The sequence below is a fragment of the Arachis hypogaea genome, chromosome 12 (assembly GCF_003086295.3).
Source record: "Arachis hypogaea cultivar Tifrunner chromosome 12, arahy.Tifrunner.gnm2.J5K5, whole genome shotgun sequence".
Lineage (NCBI taxonomy): Eukaryota > Viridiplantae > Streptophyta > Magnoliopsida > Fabales > Fabaceae > Arachis > Arachis hypogaea.
In genome coordinates, this window is record NC_092047.1 from 52,605,796 (window position 1) to 52,622,929 (window position 17,134).

At 36.4% G+C, this 17,134-nt stretch overlaps 1 non-coding gene across 1 annotated transcript; it reads right to left on the bottom strand.

Moving 5' to 3' along the window:
• Positions 1-11,128: 11,128 nt before the first annotated feature.
• Positions 11,129-11,236, bottom strand: LOC112731867 (small nucleolar RNA R71). The gene has a single exon (XR_003167620.1). It is a non-coding gene; the product is annotated as a small nucleolar RNA R71 (small nucleolar RNA).
• Positions 11,237-17,134: the final 5,898 nt, after the last annotated feature.

Here is a 17,134-nt window from a genome sequence, read left to right on the forward strand (position 1 = left end):
TAATTTTTCTGATTGCTTGGAGCTAGCAACTATTTATGCAAAAGGTGAAAATGTGTTTTCAATTGAGATTTTTGGTGGAACACTGAACTTAGCATCCTTCATTCTCCCTTAATTTGTTTTGGTGTGCAACACCAAACTTAGATCCTTGCAATACAGATAAGACTACTCAACACTAAAAGCTCTTGCAATACATATGTCTCTCACCTTGCTTAAAAGAAAATTTTATTTGAAAAGAATTGAGAGATGCATGAGTTTCAAGTTTATAATAAGAATAGTTCAATTATTTTGATGCGGTGGCATTGCTTTTATTTTCTGAATGTATGAATAAACAATGCATATTTGAAGTTGAAATTAAGAATGTTGGTTCTTAAAAGAATGATGAAGACGGAAAAGTATTATTGGTAATCTGAAAAATCAAAAAATTGATTCTTGAAGCAAGAAAAAGCAGCAAAAAGAAAAAGAAAAAGCAACTTTTAAGGAAAATTTTAATAAGCACACTACCTAACCAGTTGCCTAAAGGCTTGAGAAACAAGCAACTTTTAAGGATTATGCAGGAAAACATTCAATCTGTGAAAGGGGTCTGCATCATCATCCAGAGGAGGAACAACAGAGAGAAATAATGATGACAGAAGGAAAAGCTAAGAGATATTCCCAACAGGTTGTATTGACACTTAATCCTTGTTGCTTTGAAGTATTTTAACTTGGGGATTCCTATATGTCTTGCTGAAGTGTTCAATTAGGTGTAAGAGGAGATGTTTGCTAAGAATGCTAGCCTGCATTATGCTTGTTGTTTTGCTTAAATTCTATTTTATTTCCCTTCTGCAGGAATAAAAGAAAAATGTTTGATATAGAAAAGTGATTATCCAATGTTGTAGAAATTAGAATGAAACTCAGTAGTGGTACTTGTTTGATTTAATGAATAGCTCAATAATAAAAGCTGCATAATAACATGTTCTTTATAGTGTGAATTAGATTGCTGCTATAAAGCCTTTTTATTAATGAATATCCCTTAAGAATGAAGCAAAATAAGAAGAAAAAGAAAAAGAAAAGCCAAGAATTGGCAAAGAAACAAACAATAAGGCTAGACACCAATAGCTTGAACCTTAGGACATATGCCTGTGGTGCTCTTGTACTAGGATATGCTTGGACAATTAGGTTCTGACGAGTATTTTAAAACTTGGCCACTTGGATTAACTAATCTGGGATTGCCAACCGAAAGTCCATTGTCCAGAGCAACCTAGTTACAAAGCATTTAGTAATCCAAAGAGATGCTGGGCATCAATGTTCCTAGGAAGAAATTGTGAGCCAAGTGTCTGTGGTGAAGGAGTGTTAAGCAAAAAATTGAGCCAAAAGGCTACTGCAACACTTGCCACCAAGCTTTCATTAAGAAATAAGCTTTCTAAGCAAAAGAAAGAAAGAAAAAGCTAACAGGGATCAATCAAAAAGCAAGGCAGCACAGCAGCAACTCTAGTGAACCTTTAAGGAAATATTTCATATCAGATAGCTAAGAATAATTGAGCTACATTTGTCTGCATAAAACCCCATGAACCAAGTTCAATTATCTGCTAAATAAGGACATGCATGCTTCTCTGTTTCATTTCATTTCTTCTTATGTTTAGTGCTTGCTTGGGGACAAGCAAGGTTTAAGTTTGGTGTTGTGATGACAAGTCATCTTATGCTAGCTTTTCAAGCATTTTTCACTTGTTTCATTAGGTTTTATGCACTTTCTTGCATTATAAGTAAGTGATTTGGAGTGGATTTGCATGGTTATGTCAATTAAATCAACCATCAATTATTTGCCACAAAATCATGAGGTTTAAGCTAGAATTAGTTGGTTTTTGAATGATGTAGAGATCTTGTGAATTTGGTGATACTTTGTTTCGTTGGTTTGATTACTTGTAGGTGAAGAAATGGTGAAGAGAAGAAAGAACAATGAAAGCGTGCCTTATCAAAGCATGTCCTAGGATATAAAAGCGTAGCACTTAAGGAACCAAGCATAGCGCTCTCTATTTGAGCGGAGCGTTCACTTTTTTAATACTAGTTGAGAGCACTAAAGCTCCCACCAAGAGACAAAAGCATAGCGCTACGTTGTGTGTTCAAACTGAGCGCTCAACTACAAGGCACCAGCACCCAATTTATTTTTGGGAATTGGGATTGAGATCTGAGTTTTCTTTCTGATTGTTCTTGCTTCGGCAACTTCTACTTTCTGTTTTGAATTTTGGATTGAGATTGAAGAAATTCTGTTTCAATTCTTGATCTGAAATTCATCTTTGTTCTTATTCTGCATAATTCTGAGAATTAAGGAATTGGATCTAATTTCATTTGTTGTTTTCATTTTCATTTCTTTTGCAACTTCGACTATCTGTTCTTGGAATTTGAATTGAGATTGAAGAGCTTCATTGATTCTAAGTTTGAGAATCATCTTTTACTTCTCTTCTCAATTGTTCTAAGGATTGGATCTGAGTTTAGTTTTCTGTTTTCATTTTCTTCTTCTGCAACTTTTACTTTTCTGTTTTGGATCTTGAATTGAGATTGAGGAGCTCCATTAATTCAAATTCTGAGAATCATCTTCTACTCTTCCTCTCAATTGATCTAAGGATTGGGTTTTAATCTTCTCTGCTGTTTCTAACTTTCATTTTCATCTGCAATTATTTTTCTACTTGATCAAAAGAGCAATTGAGATCTAGATCTGCTATCTAATCTCATTTCTCTTCTTCGATCTTCAATTTCTCTTTAGAATTTAATACTTGAGTTAAGTTTTCTTGCTGTTTGGTTCTTCAATCAATTTTACATTTTTGTTTGGCTGCTGAGCTGAATTTCTTCATCTCAGAGCTCTCTGATCTTCTTTAACTTGCAATTCCTTGTTCAATTCTAAATCCCAGCACCCAAATCCTTTTACTCTTCAAGAAATTTACATTTCTCAGTAATTTATATTCAGTCATTTAGTTTTCTTGCACTTTAAGCTTCGGCCATTTACATTTCTTGCAGTCTAAGTTTCAGTCATTTATATTACTTGCACTTTAAGTTTCAGCTTAATCTAAATTTTCTGCACTTTAGATTCTGTCAATTTCCCCTCTCCCTTTTATTTTCATGCAATTTAGCTTCTGCTATTTAAGTTTCATTCAAATCATCAACTGTTTGCTTAACTAAACTAACCACCTAACTAAAATTGCTCAATCCATCAATCCCTGTGGGATCGACCTCACTCATGTGAGTAATTACTACTTGATGTGACCTGGTACACTTGCCGGTGAGTTTTGTGTGGAATCGCATTTCGACCCATCAAGTTTTTGGTGCCATTGCCGGGGATTGATCTAGATTGACAATGATTAAGTAAGGTGGTGGTCTACATTAAGCAATTTTTCTTTGTTTTTCTTTGTTTTTAATAAGCACACTAACTGTTTGAGACTTTGTCTCTACTAATCCTTTGTCAAGGGGTAGTGGTGGTTGAAGGACCTTGATAACCATGTAATCCTTCGGTAACCTCATCACTAATTCGCCTCTCTCAGCATCAGAGAGGTTTCTTCCAGTAAATAGAGACTATTGCTCCACAACCTCAACAAAAGGAATATTGATTTGCATCTTTTCAGAACCTTCCAAGGATTATGAGCATTACTTATCCTTGGTCTCCCTTTGGGGTATCTGAGGGTGTGGTACTTCAGGCTTTCTTCCCATAAGAGGTATGTGCAACAATGTTCTCCCAGCCTCTTCTTGAGTCTTTTCTTCATTTAGTTCCTCAAAAGTATGTACCATATGAGGCTCAGCCTCCTTGGTACTAATGAGGGCTAGACACCCTTCTCTTGGATTCACTTCTGTGTCTCTGAGAAGAGTGTTAGGGTATCTCTGCAGTTTCTGAGGAAGGTTCCTCTGAATGACTGCATTGCACTCCTTAGTAAGAGCTACTATCTCTACTTCCCTCCAATCCCTCTTATTGTTCAGTATTTCCTTCATGAACTTAGCATACGAAGGCATTTGTTCAAGATCCTCTGCAAAAGGGATTTTTGATCTCCAGCTTCTTAAAAGCTTCAAAGAATTTAGCAAATTGCCTATCATTTTCTGCTTTCTGGAGTCTTTGAGGGTATGGTAACTTGGCCTTGTACTCCAGGGCCATGAGTGGTGCAGGATGAGTGTCCATAGTGCCTAAAGAAGGGTTACCAACTTGCTTAGGAGAGATGTTTCCAGCACTTACATGTGTCTGGTCTCCCTTGGGTTGGCATTCAATGCCTGGGCTGCCCCCTTCTGGGCGTTAGACGCCCAGGCCGCCATCCCTTTCTGGGCATTCAACACCTGGGATGGATATCCCTTATTGGCATTGAATGCCAATGACTTTCTTCTTTGGGCATTCAATGCCCTCAAAGACGTCTTGAACATCAGTCAGGTGTTCCTCTGTTAGCTTTTCTTTCTTGTTGTACTGAGGTTGAGTATTTAAGGATTTCCCACTCCTCAGTTGAATAGCCTGGCATTCCTCTGTTATTTCTTTAGATAACCGCTGCCTTGTTTGACTCAGCTGGACTTCTATATTCCTGTTAGAAGCCTGAATTTCTCGCAAAGCCTCTTGCAGTTCCAGTAGTTGCTGGGCAAGGGCATGTAGCTGCTGAGTCAATGGTCCATCTGTTCTGGAGGGTTAGGTTCAATAGATATTGCCTTAACCTTTCCTTTCATAGAAGTCTCAGTAGATGAGTACAGTTGCTGATTAGTGGCAACTGTCTCAATAAGCTCGTGAGCCTCTTCAATGGTCTTTCTCATGTGTATGGAACCACCAGCAGAGTGGTCCAGAGACATTTTAGCCATGTCTGAAAGTCCATAGTAGAGATGTCTAACTGTACCCATTCAGAGAACATTTCAGTGGGACATCTTCTTAGCATCCTTCTATACCTCTCCTAGGCATCATAAAGAGATTCATTATCTCCTTGTTTGAAGCCTTGGATGTCCAGCCTCTGCTAGGTCATCTTTCTTGGAGGAAAGTATTGATTTAAAAACTTGTCTACTAACTGGTTCTAAGTTTTCAAACTAGCTTTGGGCTGGTTATCCAACCACCTCTTTGCTTGGTCCTTTACAGCAAAAGGAAAGAGTAGTAGTCTGTAGACATCTTGGTCTACTCCCTCATTGTGTACTGTGTCAGCAATCTTTAAGAAATCTGCCAGAAACTCAGTAGGGGTCCAGAATACTGGCAGATTTTCTGCACTAAGGTAATGAGTTGAGGGTTTAGTTCAAAGCTACTTACTCTGATGTGAGGTATGCTAATACTTCTTCCATAGAAGTCAGCAGCGGAGTTTGTATAAGACCCCAGAGTTCTTCTAAATTCTTCATTCTCATTCTGGTTCATGATGAAGAAAGGTAGAGGAAGAGAAAGAATATAAATTGTAATTAAAATATTTTTATTTTTATTTTATTTATTAATTAAATTCGAAAATAAAGGTTAATTAATTAAAAGGAATTGAAAATTAATTAATAAATTTCAAAAAAAAGAGAGAGAAATAGAAGAAAAAATTCGAAAATTAGAAGAGATAGGAATTAGTTAGGAAGTTTTGAAAAAGTCACTAATTAAGAAAATAATTGAAAATAAGATAAGATAGAAGATTAGAAAAGATTTGAATTTAAAAATAATTGAAAAAGTCAACAAGATAAGATAAGAAATAAGAATTGAAAAGATTTGAAAATGATTTAATTTTAAAATTTAAAAGAAGCTAAGATAGAAAGGATAAGATAAGTTAGGTAAGAAAGATAGGATAAGAAAGTTAAGAGAAGATAACTTTTAAAGTAAAAAGATTTGAAATTTAAATTTTAAATTTTGAATTTTGAATTTGAAACAAGATAAGATAAAGATTTGAAAAAGATTTGATTTTTGAAAAGGTTTGATTTTGAAATTTGAAATTTGAAATTTGAAATTTTGAATTTGAAATTGAATTTTAAAATTTGAATTTGAAATAAGATAAGATAAGATTTTTCAATTTTTTAAGAAAGATAAAAAGTTAAAATAAGATTTTGAAAAAGATATGATTTTTTGAAAAGATTTGATTTTGAAAAGATTTGAATTTTGAAATTTAAAACTAAGATAAGATAAGATAATAATTTTAAAATTAAAATCTGAATTTTTTTGTAATTTTTGAAATTTTAATTAAATAAAGATAGAAAAGATATTTTTATTTTTGAATTTAATGAAGAAAGAGAAAAACAACTAAAAGACACCAAACATAAAATTTTTAGATCTAAGAAGGCTAATTTTCGAAAATTGAGAAGAAAAATACAAAGAGACACCAAACTTAAAAATTTTAAGATTAAAATAAGAAGAAAAACAAGAACACTGTGAAGATTAAGAAGAACACCAAGCACAAAACTCAAAGAATTCAAAGAACACAAGAACATGCAAAGGACACCAAACTTAAAAATTGAAAACCAAACACACAATTTTTGAAAATTTAAAGAAAAACACAAGAAGACACCAAACTTAAAGATTGACACAAGAATCAAACAAAAGAAACTATTTTTAAAAATTTTTTGAAAGGAAGACTCGAAGAATTCGAAAATTTTACCAAGAACAAGAACTAAAGGCTCAAACAAAAGATAAAGATTAATAAAGAAAAGAAAATATTTTTGAAGAAATTTTGAAAAAGAAAACAAGAAATAGGTAAGACTCAAAGTAAGAAAAATCAAAAGATAATACATAGCCAAAAACAGAAAAGGTTTTGAAAGAAAACAAAATAAATTCGAACTTTAAGCAAGAACAAGAACAAAATCAAAAGACTCAAATAAAAAGATCATGATTAACAAAGAAAAGAAAATATTTTTGAAAGCTTTTTGAAAAGAAAATAAAAGACTCAAATAAAATAAAAATAAATCTGTAAAGAAAAAAAAATTTACCTAATCTAAGCAACAAGATAATCCGTTAATTGTCCAAACTCGAACAATCCCCGGCAACGGCGCCAAAAGCTTGGTGCACGAATCCCCACACTTCGTACAAATGTACCAGCAAGTGCACTGGGTCGTCCAAGTAATACTTGAGCGAGTCAAGTCGATCCCGTGAGGATTGTGGTTTGAAGCAAGCTATGGTTATCTTGCAGGACTTAGTCAGGCGGATAGAAGAATTAGTTTGATTTGGAAGATGGAATTATAAGGTTTGATTATAAGAATAAAAAGATGGTTAAGGCTTGGAGTTGCTTTATCCTTCTGAATTAACTCTGGTCTTACTATCATCTTCAATTGTGAATGATTTCTTCTATGGCAGGCTGTATATGATTGACGCTGGTTTGAGCAGCCGCCAATACTCCCCCAAATCTGAACCCCAGGGTTAGTGCGAATCCATTCTGATTGAGGGTATGATGAGCGGATAATTTATACGCTTTTTGGCATTGTTTTTACATAGTTTTTAGTTTGATTTAGTTAGTTTTTAGTATATTTTTATTAGTTTTTCAATAAAAATCATATTTCTGGACTTTACTATGAGTTTGTGTGTTTTTCTGTGATTTCAGGTAATTTCTGGCTGAAATTGAGGGACTTGAGAAAAAATCAGATTCAGAAGTTGAAGAAGGACTGCAGATGCTGTTGGATTCTGACCTCCCTGCACTCAAAGTGGATTTTCTGGAGCTACAGAACTCCAAATGGCACGCTCTAAATTGCGTTGGAAAGTAGACATCTAGGGCTTTCCAGCAATATATAATAGTCCATACTTTGCCCGAGTTTAGACGATGCAAACTGGCGATCAACGTCAGTTCTATGCTGCATTCTAGAGTTAAACGCCAGAAACAGGTTGCAAAGTGGAGTTAAACGCCAGAAACAGGTTACAAACTGGCGTTCAACTCCAAGAGAAGCCTCTACACGTGTAAAGCTCAATGTTCAGCCCAAGCACACACCAAGTGGGCCCCAGAAGTGGATTTCTGCAACATTTACTCATTTCTGTAAACCCTAGTAACTAGTCTGATATAAATAGGATCTTTTACTATTGTATTAGACATCTTTGATCAGTTTTATGCTATCTTAGACCTTTATGGGGGCTGGCCACTCGGCCATGCCTGGACCTTGTTCTTATGTATTTTCAACGGTAGAGTTTCTACACACCATAGATTAAGGTGTGGAGCTCTGCTGTTCCTCATGAATTAATACAAAGTACTATCGTTTTTCTATTCAATTCAAGCTTATTCCGAATCTAAGATATTCATTCGCACCTTAATATGAATGTGATGATCATGACAGTCATCATCATTCCCAACCTATGAACACGTGCCTGACAACCACTTCCGTTCTACCTTTGAATAAATGAGTATCTCTGGGATTCCTTAATCAGAATCTTCGTGGTATAAGTTAGAATCTATGGACAGCCATTCTTGAGATCCGAAAAGTCTAAACCTTGTCTGTGGTATTCCGAGTAGGATCTGGGAAGGGATGGCTGCGACGAGCTTCAAACTCGCGAGTGCTGGGCGTAGTGACAGACGCAAAAGGATCAATGGATCCTATTCCAGTATGATCGAGAACCGACAGATGATTAGCCATACAGTGACAGCGCATTGGACCATTTTCACTGAGAGGACAGGATGTAGCCATTGACAACGGTGATGCCTAACATACAGCTTGCCATAGAAAGGAGTATGAATGATTGGATGAAGACAATAGGAAAGCAGAGGTTCAGGAGGAACGAACGCATCTCTATACGCTTATCTGAAACTCTCACCAATGAATTACATAAGTATCTCTATCTTTAATTTACATTTTATTTATATTTTAATTATCAATTCACCATAACCATTTGAATTCGTCTGACTGAGATTTACAAGGTGACCATAGCTTGCTTCAAGCCGACAATCTCCGTGGGATCGACCCTTACTCACGTAAGGTTTATTACTTAGACAACCCAGTGCACTTGCTGGTTAGTTGTGCGAAGTTGTGACAAAGAACTAAGATTATGAACGTGCGTATTGAGTTTTTAGTGCCGTTACCAAGGAATGGAACCGTCACGATTTCTGCGCACCAAGTTTTTGGCGCCGTTGCCGAGGATTGTTCGAGTTTGGACAATTGACGGTTCATCTTGTTGCTCAGATTAGGTAATTTTATTTTAATTTTAAGCTTTTTATTTCCTATTTTTGAAAAATACAAAAAAAAATATTTTTCTTCTTTTTTGTTCTTCCCAAAATAATTTTTGAAAAAAAATACAAAAAATTTAATAAAATCATAAAAACAAAAAAATTTGATGTTTCTTGTTTGAGTCTTGTGTCAAATTTTAAGTTTGGTGTCAGTTGCATGTTTTTAAAATTTGTGCATTTTTCGAAAACTCATGCATTTGTTCTTCATGATCTTCAAGTTGTTCTTGACAAGTCTTCTTGTTTGATCTTCATATTTTCTTGTTTTGTGTCTTTTCTTGTTTTTCATATGCATTCTTGAATTATTAGTATCTAGAGAATAAAATTTTTAAGTTTGGTGTCTTGCATGTTTTTTTTTCTTAAAAATTTTCAAAAATAAGTCTTGATGTTCATCTTGATCCTCAAAGTGTTCTTGGTGTTCATCTTGACATTCAAGGTGTTCTTGCATGCATTAGTTGTTTTGATTCATAATTCTTATGCTTTGTTTCAATTTAGTGTTTTTCTCTCTCATCATTAAAAATTCAAAAATAAAAAAAAAAATATCTTTCCCTTTTTCTCTCATAAATTTTCGAAAATTTGAGTTGACTTTTTCAAAACTTTTTAAAATTTAGTTGTTTCTTATGAGTCAAATCAAATTTTCAATTTAAAAATTCTATCTTTTTCAAATCTTTTTCAAAAATCAAACCTTTTCCATTTTTCTTTTATGATTTTCGAAAATTTCAAATTGATTTTCAAAATCTTTTTCTTATTTTTATTTCATATTTTCGAAATTAGTGCTAACAATTAATGTGATTGATTCAAAATTTTTAAGTTTGTTACTTACCTAGTAAGAAAGGTTCAATCTTTAAACTCTAGAATCATATCTTTTTTTTTCTTCTTGTTAGTCAAGTAATCAAATTTGATTTCAAAAATCAAATCTTTTTAAATTTCTTTTTCAAATCTTTTTCAAAATAAATGTCAATCACATCTTTTTCAAAATCAATTTCAAAATCTTTTCCAACTTCTTTTCTAACTTCTTATCTTTTCAAAAATTGATTTTCAAATCTTTTTCAATTAACTACTTGACTTTTTGTTTGATTTTAAAAGTTTACTATTTCAATCATATCTTTTTCAAAACTACCTAACTAATTCTATCTCTAATTTTCGAAAATCCCTTCCCTCTTTTTCAAAATTCCTTTTTAAATTAACTAATTGTTTTAAATTTAATTTAATTTGATTCAATTTTCCTTTCTTAATTTCTGAACTTTAATTTTTATTTTTTATTTTAAATTTAATTTAAAAACAAAAATACTTTTATTTTAATTTGTTTAATTTTCGAATTTCTCTCATCTCTCATCCCTTTCTGTTTATTTATTCATCTACTAACACCCCTCTTTCACCCAAGAATTCGAACTCATTCCTCTCCCCTGTGTTTGGATTCTTATCTTTTCCTTCCTCCATTATTCTCTTCTTATACTTACATAAGGAATCTCTATACTGTGACATAGAGGATTCCATATTTTCTTTTTTGTTTTCTTCTTTTTCATATGAGCAGGAACAAGGATAAGAACATTCTTGTTGAAGCTGATCCTGAACCTAAAAGGACTCTGAAGAGGAAGCTAAGGGAAGCTAAAGCACAACTCTCTGGAGAAAATCTGACTGAAAATTTTGAAAAAGAAGGAGACATGGCCGAAAATAATAACAATGCAAGGAAGATGCTTGGTGACTTTACTGCACCTAATTCCAATTTACATGGGAGAAGCATCTCAATCCCTGCCATTGGAGCAAACAATTTTGAGCAGAAACCTCAATTAGTTTCTCTAATGCAACAGAATTGCAAGTTTTATGGACTTCCATCAGAAGATCCCTTTCAGTTCTTAACTGAATTCTTGCAGATCTGTGATACTGTTAAGACCAATGGGGTTGATCCCGAGGTCTACAGGATTATGCTGTTCCCATTTGCTGTAAGAGACAGAGCTAGAATATGGTTGGACTCTCAACCTAAAGACAGCTTGAACTCTTGGGATAAGCTGGTCACGGCTTTCTTAGCCAAGTTCTTTCCTCCTCAAAAGCTTAGTAAGCTTAGAGTGGATGTTCAAACCTTCATACAAAAGGAAGGTGAATCCCTCTATGAAGCTTGGGAGAGATACAAGGAACTGACTAAAAAGTGTCCTTCTGACATGCTTTCAGAATGGACCATCCTGGATATATTCTATGATGGTCTGTCTGAATTATCAAAGATGTCATTGGACCATTCTGCAGGTGGATCCATTCACCTAAAGAAAATGCCTGCAGAAGCTCAAGAACTCATTGACATGGTTGCAAATAACCAGTTCATGTACACTTCTGAAAGGAATCCTGTGAGTAATGGGACGCCTCAGAGGAAAGGAGTTCTTGAAATTGATACTCTGAATGCCATATTGGCTCAGAATAAAATATTGACTCAGCAAGTCAATATGATCTCTCAGAGTCTGAATGGATTGAAGGAATCATCCAACAGTACTAAAGAGGCATCTTCTAAAGAAGAAGCTTATGATCCTGAGAACCCTGCAATAGCAGAGGTGAATTACATGGGTGAACCCTATGGAAACACCTATAATCCCTCATGGAGAAATTATCCAAATTTCTCATGGAAGGATCAACAAAAGCCTCAACAAGGCTTTAATAATGGTGGAAGAAACAAGTTTAGCAATAGCAAACCTTTTCCATCATCCACTCAGCAACAGACAGAGAATTCTGGGCAGAACCCATCTAGCTTAGCAAATATAGTCTCTGATCTATCTAAGGCCACTGTGAGTTTCATGAATGAAACAAGGTCCTCCATTAGGAATTTGGAAGCACAAGTGGGCCAGCTGAGTAAAAGAGTCACTAAAATCCCTCCTAGTACTCTCCCAAGCAATACAGAAGAAAATCCAAAATGAGAGTGCAAGGCCATAGCCTTACATGGTGTGGCCGAACCCAAAGAGGAAGAGGAGGATGTGAATCCTAGTGAGGAAGACCTCCTGGGACGTTCAGTGACCAATAAGGAGTATCCCTTTGAGGAACCAAAGGAATCTGAGGCTCATCTAGAGACCATAGAGATTCTATTAAACCTCCTTCTGCCCTTCATGAGCTCTGATGAGTATTCTTCCTCTGAAGAGGATGAAGACATTACTGAAGAGTAAGTTGCTAAATACCTTGGTGCAATCATGAAGCTGAATGCCAAATTATTTGGTAATGAGACTTGGGAAGATAAACCTCCCTTGCTCACCAATGAACTAAATGCATTGGACAGGCAGAAATTGCCCCAAAAGAAATAGGATCCTGGCAAATTCTTAATACCCTATACTATAGGCACCATGACCTTTGAGAAGGCTCTGTGTGACTTGGGGTCAGGAATAAACTTAATGCCACTCTCTGTAATGGAGAAACTTGGGATCTTTGAGGTGCAAGCTACCAGAATCTCATTAGAGATGGCAGACAACTCAAGAAAACAGGCTTATGGACAAGTAGAGGACGTGTTAGTAAAGGTTGAAGGCCTTTACATCCCTGCTGATTTTATAATCCTAGACACTGAAAAGGAAGAGGATGAATCCATCATCCTTGGAAGACCCTTCCTAGCCACAGCAAGAGCTGTGATTGATGTGGACAAAGGAGAATTGGTCCTTCAACTGAATGAGGACAACCTTGTGTTTAAGACTCAAGGATCTCCTTCTGTAATCATGGAGAGGAAGTATGAAAAGCTTCTCTCACCGCAGAGTCAACCAAAGCCCCCACAGTCAAACTCTAAGTTTGGTGTTGGGAGGCCACAACCAAACTCTAAGTTTGGTGTTGAACCCCCACATTCAAACTCTAAGTTTGGGGTTGGGAGGTCCCAACAATGCTCTGAACATCTATGAGGCTCCATGAGAGCTCACTGTCAAGCTATTGACGTTAAAGAAGCGCTTATTGGGAGGCAACCCAATGTTATTTAATCATATCTATTTTATTTTATTTTTTTTGTTATTTTGTGTTTTATTAGGTTGATGATTATGTGAAGTCACAAAAACTACTGAAAAATCAAAAACAGAATGAAAAACAGCATTGAAAATAGCACACCCTAGAGGAGAGCAGTCTGGCATTTAAATGCCAGAAACATGCATCTGTCTGGCGTTTAATGCCAGAAACAGGCACCAAGCTGGCGTTTAACGCCAGAAACAAGCATCTGCCTGGCGTTAAACGCCAGAAACAGGCTACATTTGGGCGTTTAACACCAGAAACAAGCAGCAATCTGGCGTTAAACGCCAGGATTGCACAGCAAGGGCGTTTTACACGCCTAATTGGAGCAGGGATGTTAAGTCCTTGACCCCACTTGATCTGTGGACTCCACAGGATCCCCTCAGGATCTGTGGACCCCACAGGATCCCCACATCTTCTTCTCTCCTCTTCACACCTTTTCATAACTCTCTTCCCCAAATACCCTTCACCAATCACCTCAATCACTCTTTTCCATCACCTCTTCACCACTCACATCCATCCTCTCTTCCCTATAAACCCTACCTACCTTTAAAATTCAAACTAATTTCCCTCCCAAACACAACCCTAATGGTCGAACCCTACACCCCCCTCACTCCTATATAAACCCCTCACTCCTTCTACATTTTCACACAACACAACCCTCTCTTCTTCTCCTTGGCCGAATACATCTTCTCCCCCCATCTCCTCCATTTTCTTCTTCTTCTACTACTTTTTTTCTTCTTTTGCTCAGGGACGAGCAAACATTTTAAGTTTCGTGTGGTAAAAGCATAGCTTTTTGTTTTTCCATAACCATTTATGGCACCTAAGGCCAGAGAAACCTCTAGAAAGAGGAAAGGGAAGGCAATGGCTTCCACCTCTGAGTCATGGGAGATGGAGATATTCATCTCAAAGGTCCATCAAGACCACTTCTATGAAGTTGTGGCCAAGAAGAAAGTGATCCCTGAGGTTCCTTTCAAGCTCAAAAAGAATGAGTATCCAGAGATCCGACTTGAGATCCAAAGAAGAGGTTGGGAAGTTCTCACCAACCCCATTCAACAAGTCGGGATCCTAATAGTTTAAGAGTTCTATGCAAACGCATGGATCACTAGGAACCAGGATCAAAGTGTGAACCCGAATCCAAAGCATTGGCTTACCATGGTTCGGAGGAAATACTTAGATTTCAGTCCGGAAAATGTAAGGCTGGCGTTCAACTTGCCAATGATGGAAGAGAACGCACACCCCTACACAAGAAGGGTCAACTTTGATCAAAGGTTGAACCAAGTCCTTATAGACATATGTGAGGAAGGAGCTCAATGGAAAATTGACTCAAGAGGCAAGCCGGTTCAACTAAGTAGGCATGACCTCAAACCAGTGGCTAGAGGATGGCTAGAGTTCATTCAACGCTCAATCATTCCTACTAGTAACCGGTCTGAAGTTACTATAGACCGGGCCATCATGATCCATAGTATCATGATTGGAGAGGAGGTGGAAGTTCATGAGATTATACCTCAAGAACTTTACAAGGTGGCCGACAAGTCCTCCACTTGGGCAAGGTTAGCCTTTCCTCACCTCATATGCCACCTCTGCAATTCGGCTGGAATTGACATAGAGGGAGACATCCTCATTGAAGAGGACAAGCCCATCACTAAGAAAAGGATGGAGCAAATAAGAGATCATGGACCTCAACATGAGCATGAGGAAATTCCTCACCATGAAATCCCTGAGATGCCTCAGGGGATGCACTTTCCTCTACAAAAATATTGGGAGCAAATCAACACTTCCCTAGGAGAATTAAGCTCCAACATGGGACAACTAAGGATGGAGCACCAAGAGCATTCCATCATCCTCCATGAAATTAGAGAAGATCAAAGAGCTATGAGGGAGGAGCAACAAAGACAAGGAAGAGACATAGAGGAGCTCAAAAGCACCATTGGTTCTTCAAGAAGAGGAAGACGCCACCCTCACTAAGGTGGACTCATTCCTTAATCTCCTTGTCTATTTATTTTACTGTTTTTCGATTTTTGAGCTTTATGCTTTATTTATGTTTGTGTCTTTACTATATGATTACTAGTGTCTAAGTGTCTATGCCTTCAAGTTATGAATGTCCTATGAATCCATCACCTTTCTTAAATGAAAAATGCTTTAATTACAAAAGAACAAGAAGTACATGGTTTCGAATTCATCCTTGAAACTAGTTTAGTTATTTTGATGTGGTGAAAATACTTTTGTTTTCTGAATGAATGCTTGAACAGTGCATATGTCTTTTGAAATTATTGCTTATGAATGTTAAATATGTTGGCTCTTGAAAGAATGATGAAAAAGAAGACATGTTATCTGATAATCTGAAAAATCATAAAAATGATTCTTGAAGCAAGAAAAAGTAGTGAATATACAAAAGCTTGCGAAAAAAAAAAGAAAAATGCGAAAAAAAGGGGAAAAGAAAAAGCAAGCAGAAAAAGCCAAAAGCTCTTAAAACCAAAAGGCAAGAGCAAAAAGCCAATAGCCCTTAAAAACCAAAAGGCAAGGGTAATAAAAAGAATCCAAGGCTTTGAGCATCAGTGGATAGGAGGGCCTAAAGGAATAAAATCCTGGCCTAAGCGGCTAAACCAAGCTATCCCTAACCATGTGCTTGTGGCGTGAAGGTGTCAAGTGAAAACTTGAGACTGAGCGGTTAAAGTCAAGGTCCTAAGAAAAAAAAAGAGTGTGCTTAAGAATCCTGGAAACCTCTAATTGGGGACTTTAGCAAAGCTGAGTCACAATCTGAAAAGGTTCACCCAGTTATGTGTCTGTGGCATTTATGTATCCGGTGGTAATACTGGAAAACAAAGTGCTTAGGGCCACGGCCAAGAATCATAAAGTAGCTGTGTTCAAGAAACAACATACTGAACTAGGAGAATCAATAACACTATCTGAACTCTGAGTTCCTATAGATGCCAATCATTCTGAACTTCAATGGATAAAGTGAGATGACAAAACTATTCAAGAGGCAAAAATCTACAAGTCCCGCTCATCTGATTGGAGCTAAGTTTCATTGATATTTTAGAATTCATAGTATATTCTCTTCTTTTTATCCTATTTGATTTTCAGTTGCTTGGGGACAAGCAACAATTTAAGTTTGGTGTTGTGATGAGAGGATAATTTATACGCTTTTTGGCATTGTTTTTACATAGTTTTTAGTATAATTTAGTTAGTTTTTAGTATATTTTATTAATTTTTCAATAAAAATCACATTTCTGGACTTTACTATGAGTTTGTGTATTTTTCTGTGATTTCAGGTAATCTCTGGCTGAAATTGAGGGACTTGAGCAAAAATCAGATTCAGAGGTTGAAGAAGGACTGCAGATGCTGTTGGATTCTGACCTCCCTGCACTCAAAGTGGATTTTCTGGAGCTACAGAACTCTAAATGGCGCGCTCTCAATTGAGTTGGAAAGTAGACATCCAGGGCTTTCCAGAAATATATAATAGTCCATACTTTTCCCGAGTTTAGACGACGCAAACTGGCGTTCAACACCAGTTTCATGCTGCATTCTGGAGTTAAACACCAGAAACAGGTTGCAAAGTGGAGTTAAACGCCAGAAACAGGTTACAAACTGGCGTTCAACTCCAAGAGAAGCCTCTACACGTGTAAAGCTCAATGTTCAGCCCAAGCACACACCATGTGGGCCCCAGAAGTGGATTTCTGCAACATTTACTCATTTCTGTAAACCCTAGTAACTAGTCTGATATAAATAGGACCTTTTACTATTGTATTAGACATCTTTGATCAGTTTTATGCTATCTTAGACCTTTATGGGGGCTGGCCACTCGGCCATGCCTGGACCTTGTTCTTATGTATTTTCAACGGTAGAGTTTCTACACACCATAGATTAAGGTGTGGAGCTCTGCTGTTCCTCATGAATTAATACAAAGTACTATTGTTTTTCTATTCAATTCAAGCTTATTCCGATTCTAAGATATTCATTCGCACCTTAATATGAATGTGATGATCATGACAGTCATCATCATTCCCAACCTATGAATACGTGCCTGACAACCACTTCCGTTCTACCTTTGAATAAATGAGTATCTCTGGAATTCCTTAATCAGAATCTTCGTGGTATAAGTTAGA